Raw genomic sequence first — 6,314 nt, forward strand, 5'->3', positions numbered from 1 at the left:
ACCGTTTTTTGCGTTGGACTCGGTTCGACGAGACGAATCCAATGGTACACTCAAAATTGGATTTTAAGAAAACTTCAGAAAACCCAAAACTCGACCAACGTCTCTAACCTGGCTCTTGATACCATTTGTTAAGGATCGTATAGCCCAAACACAATGTCCTGCAATATAAGCCCAAAAGTCCATCCTTTTCTAAAACCAATTGGTGATAGAGAGACTTCCCCTTAGACTTATATACATACATTTGTTTTGTCCCATGACCGATGTGGGACTTTGGTTTGCACCCTTACACATCTTTTGTAAACGAAAATAAGATTAAAACTCACAAGTTAAACCCATATTAGGAGATAACGTTAGGGGAATATATATAAAAAGTATGTATTTTAAGACCGTATCTAATTCCCCCACACTTAGCTTTTGCTCGTCCTCGAGTAAAACATTTCAACTCTTCCAAGTACATCAAGATCATCATGCTACTAAAAAAAAAATAAGACCAATTTTTTGAAGCTCATAATACGTCATGAATTATTATTCTTTAACAAATCACAACCACCAGAAAATAATTTTACCCGAAGATGAAGTATGATAAAATTAGAGGCCCTCACAGGAAATTTTTAAGTCACTCATCTCTCATATATATTTAGTAGGTATGTGTTTCTCTCAAATTCGTTCCATAGAAATGATCTACCATAAGCTTTCATATCTTCTCATTCTCCACTACTTAGAATTACAATTTACATGATCAAATCTGATGGGCATCTAGGGGTGTAATAGGTGTAATTTGGGTATGTGTGTGGTCAGGTGGTACGAGTAGACAAAAGGTGTAAGTGTAGGTTTGATAAAATAATAGAACACCTATATAATATGATTGACTAGAGAGCAGCACTAACACACTTTTACTACCAAAACCAGTACTACAACTTCAACTCAAAGTTCCATCATAAAAGTCACACATGAGGTTTCCAGAAAAAAACAAAAACATAACTTGAACAGTTTATATTCGTCCCATATACAGCAGCACAACAGCAAAAGCATATTTCATTGTTCTATTTTTTTTTTTTTCTCTTCTAATGCTAGCTGTGATTGAACAACCTTGAGTCTAACTGTGTAAAGCTAACAGCAACACCAAATAAGGCACTAATGAACTAAGATCTCTTATATTTCACTTCTAATAACAATCAACATGTAAAGCTTAAACATCAGTTTTCCACAAATATAATCCAAGTGACAAGTACATTATATTAAAAACTCTCATCAGTAGCTACCTCTTATGACAATTTTTTTTCTCTCTTTTTCATGTTTTTTTTTTTTTTTTTTTTTTTTTTTGGTTTGGCGTAAGAGGAGCTTCACACACACAAAAAAAAAAAAACAATACCTCGACAACGCCATACAACATCGTCCACCCCCACACTTATTTCTCTACAAATCATCTTACCCACATTTATGCTCCACTACTCAGTTTGGGAAGTATGAAATTGGGTAAAAGTGATCAGGGTTGGTAAATGGGTCGGTGTAGGCTTAGATCGCTTCACTAGTCGAAACCTTTATTAACAGTTTAGGTAGTTCGGGGATATGGATATAGTAACAGTGGGTTAAACCTAAATGCCATCATCATCTTTCATGTATATGTAATCAATATAATCTCAAAGAGAATCAACGCAAGTTCTAGAGAAACAAATCAATGGAAGAATATCAATATCGCTCATGAAAAGCATGTGTGACTGATATAGATGATCAGTTTATCGCTCACAAGGGTTATACTATGCCACTAAATTCGGTCACTTATCATCTTTAATAAAATTATTAACTAATAAATTGCACTTTGAAAAGCTCTATAGTTCAATTATGTTATGAACCTTTCAAACTTGATTCGACTTCTCATAGTATCAGGTCAATCAAGAGTACCAGAATCATTAAAACATAAACTCGATGAGCAATTGCTATTTAACAAAAAAATTCATTAAAAGATGAAAATATTAACTTTAACTCCCCCACCCTTAAACCATACATCATCCCTGATGTATTAGATCGATATTTAAGCATTTATAAACAATAAAGAATGTAAGGAGATAAGTTTAAGAGAAACAAAACTTCCTGGGTTTGTGAGCTCGAGAACAGAAGCTGCTGCGTTTTTATTCTTGAAGGGCTGTTGTGATTCGTTGCTGCTACTATCTTCCTTTTGAGATGCTAATATCTATGTTTTTGCAGCTGCAATTTTTTTTTTTTTTTTTTTTTTTTTTTTTTTGGGTTCCTGCTGCTGCAAATCCATAGACTACTTAGGCTCCATAAATTGTATGCACCCTTGTTCCATAGTTGTGTGTTTCAGCTCCAAATAATGGGTTGATCCTAAAAATAACAAAACAAAGAAAAAAATAGTATAAAATGAATTGGGTTGCCTCCCAAGTAGCGCCTTTCTTTTACGTCTTTGGCTAGACATCAAGCTGCCTCAGTTTGCATTGATTGGAATTTCCAAAGACATTTCTCGTAGTTGTGGGCTCAGCTCAAATTCTCGATTTCCACTTCCTGTAACATTATTATCATTTTCTAACTTCAATGGCTCACTAACATTTGGATCAAAAACCTTATGTGCCGAACAATCAACCTGATCAATACTAAAGACAGAATGCTCAACACTTGGATATTTCATGGAATCATAAATACAAAATTTAATAACTTCACCATCAAATTCCATAGTGAGTGTCCCGTCATAAACACTAATATTAGTTCTCGCTGTTTTTAGAAATGGCCTCCCAAGCAAAACAGAGGCTGAATAAGAAGGTATATCTTCTCCCATGTCAACCACGTAAAAGTCAGCTGGAAAAACAAGTCCTTTAACCTGAACTAATAAGTCTTCTATAACACCATCGGGATATACATTCGAACGATCAGCAAGTTGAATAATTACGCCCGTTTCTTTTAGTTTTCCACCATTCAGAGAGTTATAAACCGAACGACACATAACATTAATAGAAGCTCCTAAATCTAGCATTGCCTTTTCGATCTTAACATTGCCAATTGTACAAGGAATAGTAAACATTCCTGGATCCTGGCATTTTGGTGGTAGTTTCCTTTGAAACATAGCAGACACATTCTCGCCCATTTGAACTTTTTCATTCCCTTGAAGCTTTCTTTTAGAAGTACAAAGTTCTTTAAGGAACTTTGCATATCGAGGAATCTGCTTGATAGCATCAAGAAGGGGAATATTTATCTCAACCTTACGAAAGGTTTCAAGAAGTTCTCTTGCCTCTTGTTCTTTTTTGGACTTTGCAAATCGAGCAGGGAATGGAGGAGGTATCACAATTTCGTCTTGAACATGTTTGGAGGCTGTTTCGGTTGGCACTTTTTGAGACATCAGCCCTTCACTTATCAGCTCCTTCTTTAACTCACGATCAGAAGGTTCATTCAGCCTCTTCCCACTTCTCAAAGTGATTGCACTTACATTCTGATTAGGGTTAGTGACTGTTTGTGAAGGCAGTTTACTTGAAGCTTGAGATTCTAATCGATTCACAGAAGTTGCTAACTGACCAATTTGGTTTTCAAGGTTCTGAATACTGGTCCTGGTTTCCTGTTGAAATTATTGTGTGTTAAGAGCAAGTGATTTAACAATTTCTTCGAGAGACATACTTGATTGTGAAGATGATGGTTGAAATTGAGTTTGTTGAGGTTGGTATTGTTGTTGATAAGTAGTTTGACGATTCCCATAACTAAGGTTAGGATGATCCCTCCACCCTGGATTGTAAGTATTCGAATATGGATCGTACTTCCTTTGTGGTGCACCTGGAAACCCTCCTACAACGTTTAGCTGTTCGGTTGACCCATCTTGAAGTGTAGGGCACATATCAGTTGCGTGACCAACATTTGAACAAATACCGCATGCTTTGACCTGTTGCAAATTACCTGCCACCAATTTTTCCACAAGAAACGTAAGATTATCTAAACGTTGATTATAAGATGAATTCACCTGACTAACGGTTTTGGTTGCGCAATCTTGTCTCATTCCAAACTGTTGTGAATTAGCAGCCATGTTTGAGATCAAAGTTCTTGCTTGAGTAGGAGTTTTATGCACCAACGCTCCTCCACTTGCAGCATCAATTATACTCCTATCAGAAGGTAGTAAACCTTCATAAAAATATTGAATGAGAAGTTGCTCACTGATTTGGTGTTGAGGGCAACTAGCAACAAGCTGTTTAAATCTCTCCCAATACTCATACAAGGTTTCACCACTAATCTGTCGTATACCACAGATGTCTTTCCTAAGAGTTGCAACTCGCGAGGCAGGGAAAAACTTTTCAAAAAACTGTTTCTTCATCTCATCCCACGTGGTTATAGTTCCAGAAGGTAAATAGTACAACCAGTCCTTAGCTTTACCCGCCAAATAAAATGGAAAAGCAAGTAACTTGATTTGCTCTTCAGTAACATCTCTCGGCTTCTGAGTTGAACAGACCACATGAAATTCTTTAAGGTGTTTGTGAGGATCTTCACCAACGAGACCATTAAAAGAAGGCAGTAAATGAATGAGGCTAGATTTCAATTTATACAGAACAGTGAGTTGTGGACATTGAATGAAAAGTGGTTGTTGGTTAACGTTCTCGGTAGCTAATTCCCATAAAGTTCTTTCAGCCGCCATGTTTTCTTTTTCCGAATCACTACTCTCACTAAAAAGGTTGTAGAAGAAACTTGGGTCTGATAATTCAAGCAAAGATGGTGAATCGATTTGAGCGCGTTGCTTCTTAGCTGTAACTTCTTTTCGGCGCTTTTTAGCAGTTTATTCAATCTCAGGATCGTATTAAAGCTCACTTTTGCTCGAACGTGTCGAATGGTGCATAAAAGAAACAAAGGATTAGCTTCAAAAGAAACAAGAAAAAAATAAAATTATTAGACGAGAAGAAATTAAATAAATAAATAAATAAATAAACAAATAAATAAACAAAACAGAGAAATAAATCTATGACACCAATCCCCGGCAGCGGCGCCAAAATTTGATGGGTGTCGAATCCAACAAAAATAATCCTACTTCAATAATTTGTAGTTAGCACAAGTAGTAGGTTCGTTTCCACATAGATTAGTCAAGATTAATTCTCTAATTAACGAAAAAGGGGGGTTTTGATTTTTTAGAAGCTAAAAACTAATAACTAAAGTAAACAAGTAAAAGCAGATATATCAAAGTAGTTGTAAAGATTAAGACGAATATAAATATAAAAGAATACGATCTAGTTAAAGGGTGTAACTTAGTTATGAATCCTGGTCAATCATTGACATCAAAACGTCTTGAATACTTTTGAATAAATTGGTTATAGTTGTTAACAAGCTCTAAAAACGAGTTTCTTCTTACGGTGTCGAATAACAAAACAAGCTCTTTGTATATTACTCTTACCAAATAATTAGTCCTAAACAAGCTCTTGGGACTTAATTTTCAGTAGCATTGTATCCTAAAGAAACCCAATTATGATTGACAAATACGCAAGCTCGATTCATCTAAATCATATCACATGTTCCCTTAACAATAATCAAAAACTTGACCATAATTGATATTGCTAATTGCTACTAATATTAGAACAAAGAAACAATTACGTATTTCAACTTCTAAATGGCAGATAATAAACTGATTTTGATAATCTAATAACAAGAACAAGATTAAGTAATCAAATCAGCAAACATTAAACAATCAGAGAACATGTAAATATTCATAAGCATTCAAAATAAGATTCAATTATCTCATAACCCAATTGGATTCAACCCTAAATTGACCTTTAACTAGAAAGTAAATAAATTAGCCACACATGGCTTTAAAGGTAGAAGTTACAACTAACGAATTCAAGGTTGCAATGGTGTGGAACAGCAGCTCCGAACCAGAAAAACGCCGCAGCAGCAACAAAAAGAAATCGCAGCCTTCGCCTTCGCCTTTGAGTTTTCGTGATGTGTATCGTGTTATCAATTCGGCCAGCAGATGGGTCTTTTTATAGCCCACGATCCTTGGCCAGTAAGACTTTGATATATCCATTCTAATTCCATCTCCTGATTTGAGCTTATCTTGAGCATCAATCGGTTGTTTTTTTGTTCCTCCAAGTTCTAAGCATTTGTCGTTTTTAACCTTCATCTTCTATTTCTACAAAATAACAAAACATGTGTGAGGCATTCTAATCCTTTAAAAGAGATATTTTAACATAGTATAACGATAACGATTAATTGCTAGCCCATCTTTTGTAAACGAAAATAAGATTAAAACTCACAAGTTAAACACATATTAGGAGATAACGTTAGGGGAATATATATAAAAAGTATGTATTTTAAGACCGTATCAATTCATATATATATAT

The 6,314-nt window shown here is 35.1% G+C and overlaps 1 non-coding gene and 1 pseudogene across 1 annotated transcript; one reads left to right on the forward strand and one right to left on the reverse strand.

The window, feature by feature from the left end:
- Window positions 1–2,238: 2,238 nt before the first annotated feature.
- Window positions 2,239–6,048, reverse strand: LOC139894349 (uncharacterized; annotated as a pseudogene).
- LOC139895357 (small nucleolar RNA R71) lies at window positions 4,152–4,258 on the forward strand. The gene has a single exon (XR_011775813.1). It is a non-coding gene; the product is annotated as a small nucleolar RNA R71 (small nucleolar RNA).
- Window positions 6,049–6,314: the final 266 nt, after the last annotated feature.

This window comes from Rutidosis leptorrhynchoides, chromosome 2, assembly GCF_046630445.1.
Source record: "Rutidosis leptorrhynchoides isolate AG116_Rl617_1_P2 chromosome 2, CSIRO_AGI_Rlap_v1, whole genome shotgun sequence".
Taxonomy (NCBI): Eukaryota; Viridiplantae; Streptophyta; class Magnoliopsida; order Asterales; family Asteraceae; genus Rutidosis; species Rutidosis leptorrhynchoides.